The 17,115-nt window shown below is 48.7% G+C and overlaps 1 protein-coding gene across 3 annotated transcripts in view; it reads left to right on the top strand.

Annotated features, from left to right (window-relative positions):
- Positions 1-17,115, top strand: part of ralgps1 (Ral GEF with PH domain and SH3 binding motif 1) — a 679,800-nt gene that overhangs the window by 462,100 nt on the left and 200,585 nt on the right. The gene's annotated exons all lie outside the window — the stretch shown is intronic.

Raw genomic sequence — 17,115 nt, 5'->3', positions numbered from 1 at the left:
CAATGTTAAAACCCACATGGAATGATAATCAGTCACACTCGTTCCTTCCGCACGTCATCTCTGACTTTCCAATTCCTGGAGCCTGCATGGCTGGGGTTGATTGAATGGTTCGTAATTGTCACATTGTATGTAGACCCAGTTCATAAGTTCATCAGGCATAGGAGCAGAATTAGGCCATTCGGCCCATTGAATGTGCTCCACCATCTAATCGTGGCTGATCTATATTTCCCTCTCAACCCCCCATTCTCCTGCCTTCTCCCCGTAACCCCTGACACCCGTACCAATCAAGTATCTGTCAATATCCACCTTGCAAATTCCCAATCACGTGGCCTCCACAGACTTCTGTGGCCATAAGTTCCACAGAAACACCACCGTCTGAATAATGAAATTCCTCCTCGTCTTTCTAAAGGTCCGTCCTTTTATTTTCCCTCTGTGCCCTCTGGTCCTAGACTCTCCCACTAGTGGAAACATCCACTCCACATCCACTCTATCCATGCCATTCACTATTCGGTGAATTCACTAAACTCCAGCGAGTACAGGCCAAGTGCGGGCAAACAATCATCCAATGTTAACCCTGTCAACCCCGGGATCATTTGAGCAGTGACACATCATTTTTGCATGCAGTTTAATAAAAATCTTACGATACAGTCTTTTCCTCAGTGGGGGAAGTCAAGAAGCAGAGGACATGGGTTTAATGTGAGAGAGAGGCACACCAGGTGAAATCTGAAGGTAGTCTCTTTTGGATGACACAGTGGCGCAGTGGTAGAGCTGCAGCCTCACAGCGCCAGGGACTTGGGTTCCATCCTGACCACGGAGCTTGTGCGTTCTCCCCGTGACCGCGTGGGTTTTCCCCGGGTGCTCCGGTTTCCTCCCACATTCCAAAGACGTGAATGTCTGATTCATCTCCAGCCGTGAGTGAGTGAGTGAACTGCCAGCCCACCTTTGGCCTACCTGAAACCACTCATTTCGGCTCACTATTAAGCCCAGAAACTAGTCCCTTTTGCCCAAAATGCTCGTATTAGCCCAGGAGGAGCATGTCGGTTAATTGGCTTCGGTACGGTTGTAAATTGTCCCCAGTGTGTAGATGTCGCACGGGGACCGCTGGCCGGCACGGACACGGTGGGCCGAAGGGCCTGTTTCCGCGCTGTATATCTAAACTACACTAAGCTAAACCTTAGATTACCCAGTGCACAAGGTAAACCTTAGATTACCCAGTGACGGCTGTGGCTCGTTGGGTAGCAAGTTTGCTGCTGTGTCAGAAGGTTATAGGTTCAAATCCCCCTCCAGGAACTAGGGATTAGAAATGTAGACAGTGAGAGAATGTACTATGTGCTTTATTTGATGTTAAATTGAGGCCCCTTTCCTTTCTCAGAATTCTAGGCTACTATTTAAAAAAAACAGCAGGCTTACCCCCGCCAATTTTTCCCCTCTCATTCACCATTGCTAAAACAGATGATGTGTTCTATATTACAATGGTGATGGTGCCCAGATTCCTCAATGGATATTGGCTGTCTATGGTGGGCAGTGATGACAGTCCAAACGGCCTCCGCCTGTGCTGTTAATTCCCTTGGCATGCCCTGACCCCTCTTTACCACTGAAGGATGAATTCTTTCTTCAAGACCCCTTAGATAATGCAAATTTAAACTTTCAATTGTCAGTGTGGAACATAGACCAGTACAGCACAGGAACGGGGCCCTTCGGCCCGCAATGTCTGTGCCGACCATGATGTCAAGTTAAACTGATCTCATCTGCCTGCACACGATCCATATCATAGATAGATACATAGAAAATAGGTGCAGGAGTAGGCCATTCGGCCCTTCGAGCCTGCACCGCCATTCCATATGATCATAGCTGATCATCCAACTCAGTATCCTGTACCTGCCTTCTCTCCATACCCCCTGATACCTTTAGCCACAAGGGCCACATCTAACTCCCTCTTAAATATAGCCAATGAACTGGCCTCAACTACCTTCTGTGGCAGAGAATTCCAGAGATTCACCACTCCCTGCACTTCCATGTGCCTGTCTAAAAGCCCTTTCAAAGCCACTATCGTGACTGCCTCCGCTACCACTACCCCTGGCACGCGTTCAAAGCCCCCATCACTCCCTATAAAAAACCTTGAACACACAGTGGTGCAGTGGTAGAGTTGCTGCCTTACAGCGCCAGAGTCCCGGGTTCAATCTTGACTGCCGGTGCTGTCTGTACGGAGTTTGTACGTTCTCCCCGTGACCCGCGGGGGTTTTCTCCGAGATATTCGGTTTCTTCCCCCGCTCCAAAAAAGTACAGGCTTGTAGATTAACTGGCTTGGTATAAGTGGAAATTGTCCGTGGTCAGTGTGTGTAGGATAGTGCTAGTGTGCGGACTCTGTGAGCCCCAGGGCCTGTTTCCGTGCTGTATCTCTGAATTAAACTAAAACTAAATATTGGGCTTTCCCTTTTCCATCTCTCTCTCCAGCCTCTGGACTGATGTTGCTCGAAGCAAACTGGTGTTTGGCAACAATGTAGTTACAAGTCGTGAGAGGAAGATGCTGCAAGTCATGCAGGACGAGGCTCAAAGCAGCACTCCCTGCTGGCCATTCAATGAGAGAATGGAAAACAAGGCTCTGGTTCTGATTTCCTCTCAACAGTTTTGTAATAAAGAAACAGCATGATTCATTTAAGGATAATTTTTCAATTGGTCGTGTCCATGCCGGATCAAAGCTTGCTGGGATCGCTTTGTGGGAAATTGGTGGATTCAGCCTGTGAAGTTGTTCTCGTTAGAGTTATGGTGACGCCTAATAGGTTTATGGTGCGTTTAGCACAGGGACATAGTCCGTGGCATTCATAGTGTTGCCAAGGAAGCACATTAAATCATGAGGTATCTGAATGTAAGGGTATGATTGTCCTCTCATGGAGGACGCCTGTGCGTGAATTTGTTTAACGTGGGGAGACTGGTGCACAGACAGCCACCACACGGTCCTTGACAGATCTGGGTCAGGATCCAGTGGCATGGAGTCCAAGACGACCAGAGACCCTTTTCTGCTGCAGCCTTCATCCGCCTTCCCAGCCGTTGTGACGCTCCACTAAGGTCAGCCATCGTCCTCCGCCTGTTCCGCTGTTGAGGTCTTGCTTGGATTGCTCTTTGTCAGAGACCTCCCCCTCGACCCAGACGGCATCGCTCTCAGGATCTCAGGTTCTCACCACACAAGCTTCTTCACCACGACAAGGTGAAGCTGAATGTAAGAAGCCTCAATGTGACCAAGATCGGAGAGTGTGGGTGGGGAAGAATTGTGCTCGATGATTTTCAGATTCTTTCTCCATGACTGTTCTCTTGCCATGACTTTTCAAACATTTCCTCTGTTAATCTGGCATGCTTGAAATCCTGATGGTGCAGGATTAACAGATATTTTGGATGGAAGGATAGGATAGGTTTATGGGCCAAACGTCCCAAGTCATGTGTGGGAAGGAACTGCAGATGTTTGTTTACACCGGTTAGACACAAAATGCTGGAGTAAAGGGCTGTCCCACTTGGCCGTCATTTATGCGACAGGCCGGTAGTGACTGACGTGTGACGGTCATGCCCGTCATCATGCGTACGCACAGCCGTCTGGAACGCGTGACGTCATTTGAAGATGGACACAAAATGCTGGAGTAACTCAGCGGGACCGGCAGCATCTCTAGAGAGAAGGAATAGATGATGTTTCGGGTCGAGACTCTTCGTCAGGCTGAAGAAGGGTCTCGACCTGATACGTCACCCATTGCTTCTCTCCACAGATGCTGCCGGTCCCGCTGAGTTACTCCAGCATTTTGTGTCTATCTCCAATCGTCTTGGCCCCACTCTGGGAGTAGGAGTGGTGGGGGGGGATCCAGATCCACAACGGCCGTGAGCCCCAGGCCGAGCTCGGTGATCGATGCCTGGGTTCTGCTGCTGTTGGAGGTGAGACGTTGCGCCGTGCCAGGGTGTCCCACTTGGCCGTCATTTACGCGACAGGCCGGTGGCGCGCGAAGATTTCGTGCAGAACGAAATCCTGGAGCGCTGCGCGATACCACGCGCAACTCCACACTCCTCCACGCCACTCCTTGCACCCGTCTTGCGCAACCCACATGCTACCAGGTCACTTAAATGGCGCACAAATGACAGGCCCTTAACTCACGGGCCAGGCAGCATCTCTGGAGAGAAGGAATGGGTAATGTCTGAAGAAAGGTCTCGATCCGAAACGTTACCCATTCCTTCTCTCCAAAGATGCTGCCTGACCCGCTGAGTTACTCCAGCACTTTGTGTCTATGGTCCCATATCATGTATCTATACACTGAAAATGGCTCGATTGTAATCATGTATTGTCTTTCTGCTGGCTGGTTAGCACGCAACAAAAGTGTTTCACTGTCCATTGACAATTAACTAAACTCAAATGAAGGCAGGTGGGACTAATGTAGATGGGATATGTTGGTCGGTGTGAGCAAGCTGGGCAGAAGGGCCTGTTTCCACGCTGTATCACTCTATGACTATTGAAGGACTAAAGGGATCTCAGGAATCAACACCTGACGAAACAATTCATCAGGATTTCTGAAAAGTTGGATAGCGGTCTACTGGAGTTTTCCTGATCTACCCCTCCAATCTGACGGCGAAACGAAATGCTGGCAAAGGAAATAAAACAAAAGATTGTACATGATTACAATTGAGCCGTCCACAGTGTACAGATACAGGATAAAGAGAATAATGTTAGTGCAAGATCAAGTCAGTTTAAGACTAAGTACCACACTTAGGTTGCACAGTAGTGCAGTGGTAGAGTTGCTGCTTCACAGCACCGGAGACCCAGGTCAAACGTGACCATGGGTGCTGTCCATATGGACTTTGCATGCTCTCCCTGTGACCAAGTAGGTTTTCTCCAGGTGCACCGGTTTCCTTCCACATCCCAAAGACGTGCAGGTTTGTAGGTTATTCGCCTTCTAGTGGTAAAGAAAGCATATTGTATGCGTCCCTTCATAGATCGGGGTATTGAGTAAGGAAGTCATGATGCAGCTCTATAGGACTTTGGCCAGGCCGCATTTGGAGTATTGCGTGCAGTTCTGATCACCCTGTTACAGGAATGATGTGGAGGCTTTGGAGAGGGTGCAGAGGCGGTTTACCAGAATGATGCCTGCATTAGATTTGTTTAATTTAGTTTATTATTGTTACGTGTAGCGAGGTACAGTGAAAAGCCTTTGTTTGCGTGCTATCCAGTCAAGGAAAAGACAATGTACAATGAAGCCATCTACAGTGCATAGAAAAAGATAAAGGGTGCAACCATTCAGTGCAAGATATAACATTGAAGTCCGATAAAGTTTAATTAACGATAGACGAAAGGTCGCCGATGAGGTAGATGGGGGAGGACAGGATCGCAATCCAAGAGATGATGAGAGGACTGTTCAGTTGCCCGATAACAACTGGGAAGAAACTGTCCCTGGATCTGGGGCAGGTTGGACGGACTGGGACTGTTTTCTCTGGAACGCCGGAGATCTGATGTAAGTCTATAAAGTTCAAGTACATGACAGGGATACATAGGGTGGACGGTCGCAACCTTTGTCCCTGGATGGAAATACCAAATAATGGCTATGTGGCGTGAGGGACGGAGATGGAACAGGAATGAATGTTCGCTGTTCGCAGCTAGCTCATCGATGCAACGGAAGGCTTGTCAACCCAACTGCCTCTTGAGTTTGAGGGAAATAAGAAGGCCTGGAAGATCCTATTTGTAGGAGGGAACTGCACACGCTGATCTGACGCTGATTTGAACTGAAGATAGACATAAAAAGCTGGAGGAGGCAGGCAGCGTCTCTGGAGAAAAGGAATAGATGACGTTTCGGGTTGAGACCCTTCTTCAGTCTTATGATCTTATGATCCTTTGAGAAAACGGCACGGCAGGGTGGCACGGTGGCGCGGCAGTAGAGTTGCTGCCTCACAGCACCAGAGACTCGGGATCGATCCCGACTACGGGTGCTGTCTGTACAGTGTTTATACATTCTCCCTGTGACCATGTGGGTTTTCTCCGAGATCTTCGGTTTCCTCCCACACTCCAAAGATGTACAGGTTTGTAGGTTAATTGGCTTGGTGTAAATGTAAAACTATCCCGAGTGTGCGTAGGGTAGTGTTAATGGGCAGGGATCGCTGGTCAGTGCCACCTCGGTGGGCTGAGGGCCGGTTTCTCCGCTGTATTGCTAAACTAAACTAAACTAAACTAAAAATGGTCTCCCCTCCGCCATAAGAATTGAGTGTTGCCGCCTCAAGGTTACAGGACCTACGTCTAATCCTCCAGCTGACCTCTCGTGTTGTCTTCATTTTTTAAATCTAAAGGCCTCTCTGACTGGAACCACTCAAGCCGGGTTTGAAGTCAAAACAGAATCAAATTGGCAGGAGATTTTCCCAATGCTCTGGGTAAAATGGAACATTGTTTTTTTGCTCTTACAAGTAAACGGCCTGTCTCAGGGAATGGAAATTGCCCGAGTGTCGAAGTGAACGGAGTAGTCAATAAACACGGCATCTCTTCTGTTATCTCCCATCCAGGACTTCCTAGCTCTGGGGTGTGTAATTGCTTCCAGACAGTGTTACGTAATGCTGCTCTTAAATACTTCTGAAGAAACAATTCCACTGTCACCAATCAAGATCTGAAAAGTAAAATCCTTCGGGGCTAAAATTAAAATTGCAAGGATTGTAGAAGAAGCTCGGTTGCAAGAAACATTACGATTTGGGGCGGGACGCATGCACTTTATTTATGGTCGCCCACCGATGTAACTTTAAAACACGTCAGTCATGGGGAGTTGCTCTTTACTCCACAATGGGTTGTACGTGAGTTTAGGGAGCCGGCATGCAGTCAGGAGTGGCCCATCATGTGTTGTTCATTTGATATACTGGTTAAGAGTGAGGGAGGGCCTTCGAACGCCTTGCATTCTCCACCGATGAGCCCCATCCAAGCACGACTGAGTCACACATAAATCACGGGCCGTTCAAAGGGGCTGAGAGGGGAGGAATGTGGAAAACAATGCTGCTGCAAACCAGGAGATGATTTCAAGTCCAGCAAACCTTCACCATGGAGCCCTGCGCAGGCTCATTGTGTCAAATATGAGGCTGATGCCTAACCTGGCCTTTGTTCAGCATGTGGCAATGCAGTTCTCGTGGGAGATTGTCGTTGCTGATCCGTGGGATTTTCAGATGTATCTCCAAGGTGTACAGTGAACCGCAGTACAAGTTGGTAGCTGGTGTCAGATCCTGAGGTGCTGTAACATGCTACCCAGCTCTCCCTGCCAGAGCATTGGTACAGCATTGTCCAGTCGACAATTGTCCAGGGGACAAGCAAGAGGGGGCAGGGTAGACTCGGTAAGGTGTTTAGTTTAGAGGTACAGTGTGGAAACAGGCCCTTCGGCCCAACTTTCCCAAGCCAACCAACGTGCCCAATCTACACTCATCCCACCTGCCTGCGCTTGGCCTACATCCCTCTAAGCCTATTTTATCCTACTCACTTGGGGCAATTTACAGAGGCCCATTAACCTACTAACCTGCACGTCTTTGGGATGTGGAAGGAAACTGGAGTAAGCTCTCCCAGTATCAGGGAGAACGTGCAAACTCCGTACGGGCAGCACGCGTAGTCAGGATCGAAGCAGGGTCCCTGTCACTGTGATGCAGCCACTCTACCATTGGACCATTGTGGTTGTCGGGAGGCAGGGGTGTGTGATTGAGGTGGAGGGGCTGAGATGGGTGGGAGCTTGGAGGATGAACAGATCAATGGGTCGGAGGAGGCACGAGTTGTCCTGTGTTTGCGTCACATATTGGAGGTGGATGGTATCTGCAGTGGGCGAGGAGGGGGCTGTGAATGGTGGGGAACAGAAGTACATGGAGGTGGTGGGTGTGGTGGTAGGCACAAGGAATGGGACATGTGACTTTACTGTTTAGTGAGAGATACAGCGCAGAAACAGGCCATTCCCCCTCCCCCACCCTCCTCCGAGTCCACACCGACCAGTGATCCCCACACACTAAAGGGCCTGTCCCACCTGGGCGTCATTTGCACGTAATTTACGTAACCAATTACGTGTCGCGTAATTGATGTCACGTGATGTGCGCATGGTGCGTGGTGACATAGGCAGTGACTCACGATCGGGCGTGACGCAAAATCCTGATGACACCCAAGTGGGACAGGCCCTTAACACTATCCTACATTTCCTTTTCACAAAGCTGAGTTTTATCAGCGGCCGCTGTTGTCCGGGCTGTATAACGAGATATTTGCATGTCACAGGGAGAGCCATGCTGGCAATAACACAGAGCAGGGTCTGCACTCGTGAATCGGCCAAGCAAAACTGACAAATGACAACAGCAAAAACAGCAAAACGTGGGTGTAGGATAATGTTAATGTGCGGAGATCGCTGGTCGGCGTGGGCCGAAGGGCCTTTTTCTGCACTATATCTCTAAACTAAACTAAGCTAACCTGAGCCGCTGTTCCTTAGACGTGACGGCACAGCGTGTTACCATCAAGACAGCGTGTTATCATCGTGCTCTCTTGTCCAACTCAAGCACTTGAAGAGTTCTCTGCAGCCTCAAACATTTTCAGTAATGAGCTCACGGCTGTCCCAGTTTTTGTTGTTTTTGCTGGTGTCATTTGTCAGTTTTGCTTGGCCGACTCACGAGTGCAGACCCTGCTCTGTGTCGGTGCCAGCATGGTTCTCGCTGTGACATGCAAACAGCTCGTTATACTTGTTGGACAACAGCGGCGGCTGGTAAAACTCAGCCTTGCAAAAAGGAAATGACAGCTTTATAAGCAGAGACGTTTGGCCTAATGTCTAATCATTTATTTATTAGTTGCTCATACTTTTCCTCGGCCTCTGGAAGCAATGTGCCATGCACATGTGATGTGTCTGGACCATCGCTGACAATTCCAGACACTCTTCGCTGCAGGAGTTTTACAATATCTTCTCCAAAACGACCTTAGGGCTGGCACGGTGGCACAGGGGTAGAGTTGCTGCCTTACAGCACCAGGAACCTGGGTTCGATCTGTACGCGTGCTGTCTGTACGGGGCTTGTACGTATTCCCCGCGACCCGCGTGGGTTTTTTCCAAGATCTTCGGTTTTCTCTCACACTCCAAAGACTTACAGGTTTGTAGGCTAATTGGCTTGGCATAAATGTAAATTGTCCCTAGTGTGTGTAGGGTAGTGTTAGTGTGCGGGGATCGCTGGTCGGCACGGTCTCGGTGGGCCGAAAGGCCTGTTTCTACTCTGTGTGTCTAAAGTAAAGTCTAAAGTCTAGATGCAGTATAATGTGGATAAACGTGAGGCTATCCACTTTGGTGGCAAGAACAGGAAGGCAGATTATTATCTGAATGGTATCAAATTAGGAAAAGAGGAGGTGCATCGAGACTTGGGTGTCCTTGTACATCAGTCACTGAAAGTAGGCATGCAGGTACAGCAGGCAGTGAAGACAGCTGATGGCATGTTGGCTTTCATGGTGAGAGGATTTGAGTATAGGAGCAAGGAGGTCCTACTGCAGTTGTACGGGGCCCTGGTGAGACCGCACCTGGAGTATTGGGTGCAGGTTTGGTCTCTTACTTTGAGGAAGGACATTATTGCTATTGAGGGAGTGCAGCGTGGGTTCACCAGGTTAATTCCCGGGATGGCGGGTCTAACATATGATGAAAGAATGGGTCGACTGGGCTTGCATTCACTGGAATTTAGAAGGATTTAGAGGGGATCTTTTGGAAACATAAAATTCTTAAGGGATTGGACAGACCAGATGCAGGAAAAATGGTCCCGATGTCGGAGTAGTCGCGAACCAGGGGTTATTGTTTAAGAATAAGTGGTAGGCCATTTAGGACTGAGATATGGAAAAACTTTTTCACCCAGGGAGTTGTAAATCAGTGGAATTCTCTGCCACTGGAAGCCAATTCACTGGATGTTTTCAAGGGAGTTAGATCTAGCTCTTAGGGCTAAAGGAATCATGGGGTGTGGGGAAAATGCAGGAACGGGGTACTGATTTTGGATGATCAGCCATGATCAAATTGAATGGCGGTGCTGGCTCACTTGGCCGAATGGCCTACTCCTGCACCTATTTTCTACATTTCTGTTTCTAAAGTGAAGTCTAACGGCAGATTAGGCTGAGGAATAAATGCTTCCTTGCAGCATCCTGTGGAATTAAGTATAAGATCCATTGGTGTTGAACAGAAGTGGCGAGCCTCAGCTAAACGAGCAGGTAATCCCAGCGAGACCAAGCTGTAGCACCTGCTAAATCTGTCTCACGTACCACTGAGGCCAAATTAAAACAATCCCTGGCATCCTTTTGACTCCCCTCACACACAGACGATGCAAGAGTGATCGAGGTTGATCAATCTTCATCAGGCGGGAGAGATGCCAGACCCCAAATTCTAAACTGGACCAAGCACGGAAATCAGACTGAGACTGGAATTGTTCTGTTTGCTCGATACCAAATGGTTTATCGTTTTGCAGTAGTTACCTTATTGATGAGATTTCCAAAAGCCAGTTGTGAAATGACTTTGAAGGGATGTTCCGTTATAACTTTCAAGACTGCACTCACAAACACACAGCCCCCATTTAAACAAAACGATAAAGCTGCCTTCCTCCTGAAGATCTGTTTTTAAGATGAAGCGATGTCAGATGAAATCCATTCCCCTGACGCTGCCATCTTTGCCAAGTTTCCATAAAGCTGCCCGGCCAGCCCAAGGTGCAAACGTGTCACTTGACCTTCCTCCCACCTCCCTGCGTTAAACCGTCCGCAGATCGCATTCAGCCAAGCAATCACGTTCATCCACTTTATGTTTAAATGCAGCTGCTGCTTCCAGTCAGTTTCTGCCTCAGAAGTCCTTTTTTATAAAAGTAATTTGGAGGGCGGCACGGTGCGCGCAGAGGCTAGACCTGCAGCCTCACAGCGCCAGAGACCCCGGTTCGATCCTGACCTCGGCTGCTGTCTGTGTGGAGTTCTGTAGGCTGCCCCTTACTGTGTAGGGAGTGGACGAGTAACTGGGATAACATTGAACTACAGTGTGTGAAAGGGTGATCGAAGGCCAGCACGGATAAAGCAGGCCGAAGGGTCATCTTCTATTCTGTATCTCTAATGCTGTAACTCTAACCTAAATTAAACAATAAAAAATTAACCAACTGTTGCTAACAAAGTAAATCAGTTTTGGCGGGCAGGTCCTGAGCTGGAAGGTGGATGAGCCTCTTGCATTATGGAGCCACAGCACCAAAGAGCTGACTAGATACATTCAAGAACAATGGGGATGCAAGGCTGCTGCTCTCAACCTTCAGCTGGTCCTACTTGTTCAATAACAACATTTGGACAGATGTGTGAGTAGGGTTTAGTTTAGTTTAGTTTAGTTTAGAGATACAGTACGAAAACAGGCCCTTCGGCCCATCGTGTCCATACTGACCTGCAATCCACGCACATTATATCCGACACACACTAGGGTGTGTAATTTACATTTATATCAAGGTAATTGACCTGTTCTCGGAGAAACCCCACGCAGGTCACGGGGAGAACGTACACACTATGTACGGACATCACCCATAGTCAGGATCGTACCTGGGTATGTAAAGCAGCAACTCTACCCCTGCGCCACTGTGCTGCCCCGGGTTACGGGGCAAGTGGAACTTGCCCAATCTGCCAACTTGGTGGGCATGGCTGAAGTGGACTAAACGGTGTATTTCCATGTTACATACAGTTGCTTTATGACTATGCTGACTGGTGGGTTAGAATTAGAGACAGAAATAAAACGTGGGACGGTGCTGTGGCAGGGCTGCAGCCTCACAGCGCCCGAGACACAGATCAATCTTCACCATGGATGCTGTCTGTGCGGAGTTTGCACGTTCTGTCTGTGACCGTGTGGGTTTCCTCCGGCTGCTACAGTTTCCTCCCACACCCCAAAGACTTGTGGGTTTGTAGACTAATTGGCCTCTGTAAATTGCCCTTAATGTGTAGGGAGTGGATGAGAGTGGATAACATACAACTCATGTGAACGGGTGATCGATGGTCGGTATGGACCTGGTGGGCTGAAGGGCCTGTTTCCATGCCAACCATCGATCATCCATTCACACTAGCATCTACTTCATACACTCTAGGTGAATTCTACATCATTCACTCAATCACCCCAGACTTGCACTGAATATGTTGCCTCTTTGGTTCAACACTCAGATAAGCTGTTTGGTGTGTGTCCCTTTGATCACATGGGGGTTTGCGTTTGCCAAGTGAGCCCAGGGTAACACTGATAGAGATGGTGGACAAAAATGCTGGAGGAACTCAGCGGGTGAGGCAGCATCTATGGAGAGAAGGAATGGGTGACGTTCAGGGTCGGGACCCTTCTTCAGACCTTACTACACGTGTCCCATCTCAGTTGGAGTGTGGAGCTAACTAAGAGTGTGCTTGTCTCCTGCCTTGTTACAAATGTCACGGATGCTTTAGCAGCATAAACATTTTGGTGTCATTAATTGAATTGAATTGAATACTTTATGTGACAAGTCACAGTGAAATTCTTTGCTTGCATACCCAAGGTATGCAAATAGTCGCCCATAAAGGGCACGTACAAAGTTACAAATTCCCGCACGCCAGCCCCCCCCCCCCCCTCTTTCCCCTCTCCCCTCTCCCCCCCCCCCCCCCCCCCCCCCCCACGCCGGTCCTCCTTTGTTCCTTCCCCCGGCAGTGGCGTCCTCACTTCCACGTGTCCGTCCTCGTCCGTCGGTCGGCGCCGTCATCGACTGCCGCTTCGACCGCTCCACTCTCACCGCCGACTCCTCTACCGGATGCTTCCGCGGTGCTGACCCTGATTGGAAAGGGTGCAGAAGAGATTTTCACACCTTACAGCTCTCTGTACCCTTCCATATCTTTAGTTGCCCTCTCCTCTGTCTCTCAGTTTGAAGAAGGGCCTCGACCCGAATCGTCACCCATTCCTTCTCAGGCCCGTACGAAGCTTTTCAAAAAGGGGGGTGGCATGACAGGATTACAAAAAACTTAATGTGAAATAATCACGAGCGCGAAGCGTGAAGTCCCTCGATGCCGGGGTCCAGGGCCCGCTTAATGGCCCTGGAAGCTCAGGGGTTTTAGATGCTCTCTGATGCATTCTGAGCCTTGTTTTGGAGCATTTTTGCACCAAATTTATGACCAATATTTCAGAAATTAACAGGAATCTGAGGTAGCTTTTTCACACAAAGGGTGCTGGGTGTATGTAACGAGCTGCCAGAGGAGGTAGTTAAGGCTGGGACTATCCTAATGTTTAAGAGACATTTGGACACGTACACGGATAGAACAGATTTAGATGGATATGGGCCAAACGCGTGTGAGTGGGACTAGTGTAGATGGGACATGTCGGTCCGTGTGGGCAAGTTGGGCTGAAGGGCCTGTTTCCACACTGCATCATTCTATGACTAAAAAGTGAAGGAGAAAAATGCATGTAGATAAGTAGAGCAGATTTGAAAGAGGAGTGAAATGTAAAGGCAGAGAGAGGTTTATGGGTGGAAAGGAACATAGGAAAGGAGGTGGGAGAGTGGGCTTGGGCAGATGGGTGAAGGGAAAATAGACACAGTGCTGAAGTAACTCAGCAAGTCAGGCAGCATCTGTGGAGAATATGGATAAGTGATATGTCACAGAGTGCTGGAGTAACTCAGCGAGTCAGGCAGCATCTGTGGAGAACATGGATAGGTGACATATCACAGAGTGCTGGAGTAACTCAGTGGGTCAGGCAGCATCTCTGGAGAAAAGGTATAGATTATAGTTCGGGTCAAGACCGTTCTTCAGTAATATTCATGATGTGACATGCATAGACATTCCTGAATGTTACCCAAACCATCGTGAGCTACTTTGTTACAGTGCTTGCCCTCTCCTATAACGTCTCTGCTGCCTTGGGTGATGCAGGACAGGACACAAGCTTTGGGAAATGGTGTGTAGCTGTTGCCGTCTGTCCCAGCCTTGTAAAAACCTGGATGGAGTGGATTTGGAGAGGATGTTTCCACTAGTGGGAGAGTCCAGGACTAGAGGTCACAGCCTCAGAATTAAAGGACGTTCCTTTTGGAAGGAGCTGAGGAGGAATTTCTTTAGGCAGATGTGGTGAATCTGTGGAATTATTTGCCGCAGAAGGCTGTGGAGGCCACGTCAATGGATATTTTAACACAGAGATAGATAGATTCTATATTGGTGTCAGGGATTATGGGGAGAAGTGTCAGGGGTTATGGGGAGAAGGCAGGAGAATGGGGTTAGGGGGGAGAGATAGATCAGCCATGGTTTGATGGCAGAGCAGACTTGATGGGCCGAATGGCCTAATTCTGCTCCTATCTCGTATGACTATGATGACTTAAGAAGACCAAGAGAGGTTATTTGGACACAAGGAACTGTAGATGCTTGGATATTATGAAAAACACAAAGTGCTGGATGGGATAACAAGCAAACGCAATGCTGATGCAAGTAGCACGGGAGGAGAGTTAATGCCTCCGGAACACCCAGTCCGGATAAATGGGTACATGTTTTGCCTTGATTCCTGTCAAATTCTGTACAAGATGAAATGGGATGTTGAAGAAGGGTCCTGGCCTGGAACGTCACCTATCCTTTATCTCCAGAGATGCTGCCCGACCCAAGAACTTTGTGTCTTTTTAAGTTTAATGAATAAGTGGGTTACGACATGCACTAGACCTCCAATAGTGGCGTGATTGCACCGTACATATTCTTCACAAAACATGGTCATTCTTCCACAGAACAAAGGGCACTTTTTTATTTTCCTATCCTGGATGCATCAAATCGCACGGACAAAGCAAGTAACAATCCTATAATCCTGTCAATCTTTCGGATGCTGAGTGGGAACACTGAGGTCTAGTGCCCTGTTTAACTTTTAGGAACCCTGATTTTTTTTGTGCACCTTGATTTTTCTTTTCGTGTCCATCAATAACCGTGGTGTTTCTTAATGGTACGTATCTCCAGTTGAGCTTTTCAGGGTTAAAAGGTGGGATACTAGCAAAATATTGCAACCCAAAGCATGTAGACAACAAATGTGATGATACTTTGGCTGGTTGTGGACCTCTATAATTGTGTGTGCGTGTCATCCGTAATAAAGAAATCTCGAGAATAAATTCAGAAATTATACTTATTAGAAATAAAAAGATTTCTACGTTTCTGGGGCGGCACGATAACGTGGCAGTAGAGTTGCTGCCTTACAATGCCGGAGACCTGGGTTCGATCCCGACTACGGATGCTGTCTGTACGGAGTTTGTACGTTCTCCCCGTGACCTGCGTGGGTTTTCTCCGAGATCTTCGGTTTCCTCCCACATCCCAAAGACGTACAGGTTTATCGGTTAATTGGCTTGGTATAAGTGTAAATTGTCCCCAGTGAGTGTGGAATGATGTTAGTGCGCATGGATCGCTGGTCGGCGCGGACTCGGTGGGCCGAAGGAGCTGTTGCCGCGCTGTATCTCTAAACTGAGAAAAAAAACTTGAGTCAGCATTAGCGTATGTTTGGAAAGCAGATAATAGGAATAGCAACGAGTGTAGGGCTGAGCATTCCGACTCCTAAACTTGGCAGGCAGTGGGGATATTGAGTTGCGTTTCAAATTGTATTAGCGATGTTGATTGAGGGCTGAATATTGGCCAGTGCACAGAAGTGTAATTCTTGTGTGAAGTGGTGCCATGGGACTGTATGCATTCACATGAGTGGGTGGAGAGAGTCGTACACGGCAGAACTGCCACAGGCTAGTTTTGTGCCGGGCTCCCTTGAGGGGAATTTGAACCTATGTCCCTTTGAAAAAGGGACGAGTGTGCTACCAACTGCCTACACCTTCGTAGCAGTACTTGTTGCGCTCGGGAATTAATAAGATTACAAAAAGTGGGTGAACACTGCCCAGTTCCATCACGGGTACCACCCTCCCCATCATTGAAGCCCTGCCTCAAAATGCCAGCCTTTGTGAATCAGAAACCCACTACACCCTGGCCATGCTCTCATTTTGAGATACTATCTCACTGTGCGATACTGAAGCTATGCCCACTATACCAAAGAGAATAGCTTTAAAATCAGGGGGGGGGTGGTAAAGTTTAAGGAAGGTGTATGGGCACGTTTTGGTGCTGGGTGCCTGGAACGTGCTGCCGGAGGTGGTGACAGAGGCAGATACGATAGTGACATTTCAGAGGCTATTGGATAGAGACGTGGATATGCAGGGAACAGAGGCATATGGACAATGTGCGGCAGGTAAGAGTTGGTCGTGGCATCATGTTCAGCACAGACATTGCGGGCCGAAGGGCCTGTCCCCGTGCCAGACTATTCCACGTTCTATGTACAGCTGAAAATTCTTGACTGGTTGAATTAAGTGTGAGTATTGTGGTCTCCGGAGCTGATGGTAACATAGTCAAATGAGTCCATGGGAGTGTAACCTGGCCAAGTCACAAACATCAGGGCCTAACACCTCACCTCCTCAAAAGATTAGAGTGCCCTTGTGAAATGTACTTGTGGCATGTCAACGGTAAATGTGGCTCGGCTGGAATCGGATAAATTTGCCGACTGCAGCAAAATCTTCCTGCAGGTTTTTTGCAGCCAGGGCTTTTAGTATTTAGCTGTGAGGTGAGAGGGAAAGAGTGGCATGTCAGAAATGTGTCAGTGCCCACAGAAACATGCTAGTTCACCGTTACATCTCACACCAGGCCGGGTGCTTGGAAATGCAGTTGGGTCTGAAGCCTGGTGTTGCCAACGTTCTCAGTCCCAACTAAGGGACAAAAGGTCAAAATACGGGACAAATTCCCCGATGGCAATTCGTTGACCGACTCGGCCGTGGCTGGGTGAACGATGAGCTGGCCCGGGTGCTGGACTGCACACAAAGCCCAGCCGGCGGGCCAGCTGAGGAGTTTTGGCCCGGGCCGCGCGACGTCGCTCGCAAAGTCCGGCGCCCCATCCAACTCATGAACCGACGATCGGCCATGAGAAGAAGGGGTGGTGGTGGTGTCGGCGGTAAGCGAAGGTCTGAAGGTCGGACAGATGGCCGGGAGAAGGGAGTTTAAGATCTTTGGACGAGGAGAAGTCTTTAGAAGTATCATGAGCTGGTGGTGGTAACAGTGGGTGGTGGAGGTCATAGTCAGAGGGAGAAGAGGCTGGGTCATGAAACTGGAGGGGCCCTACACAAGTTGGGTATCAAGATGCCATCAGG

This window comes from Leucoraja erinacea, chromosome 31, assembly GCF_028641065.1.
Source record: "Leucoraja erinacea ecotype New England chromosome 31, Leri_hhj_1, whole genome shotgun sequence".
NCBI classification, from domain to species: Eukaryota; Metazoa; Chordata; class Chondrichthyes; order Rajiformes; family Rajidae; genus Leucoraja; species Leucoraja erinaceus.
The sequence above is the reverse complement of the archived record's forward strand: the minus strand, read 5'-3'. Positions and strand labels throughout refer to the sequence as shown.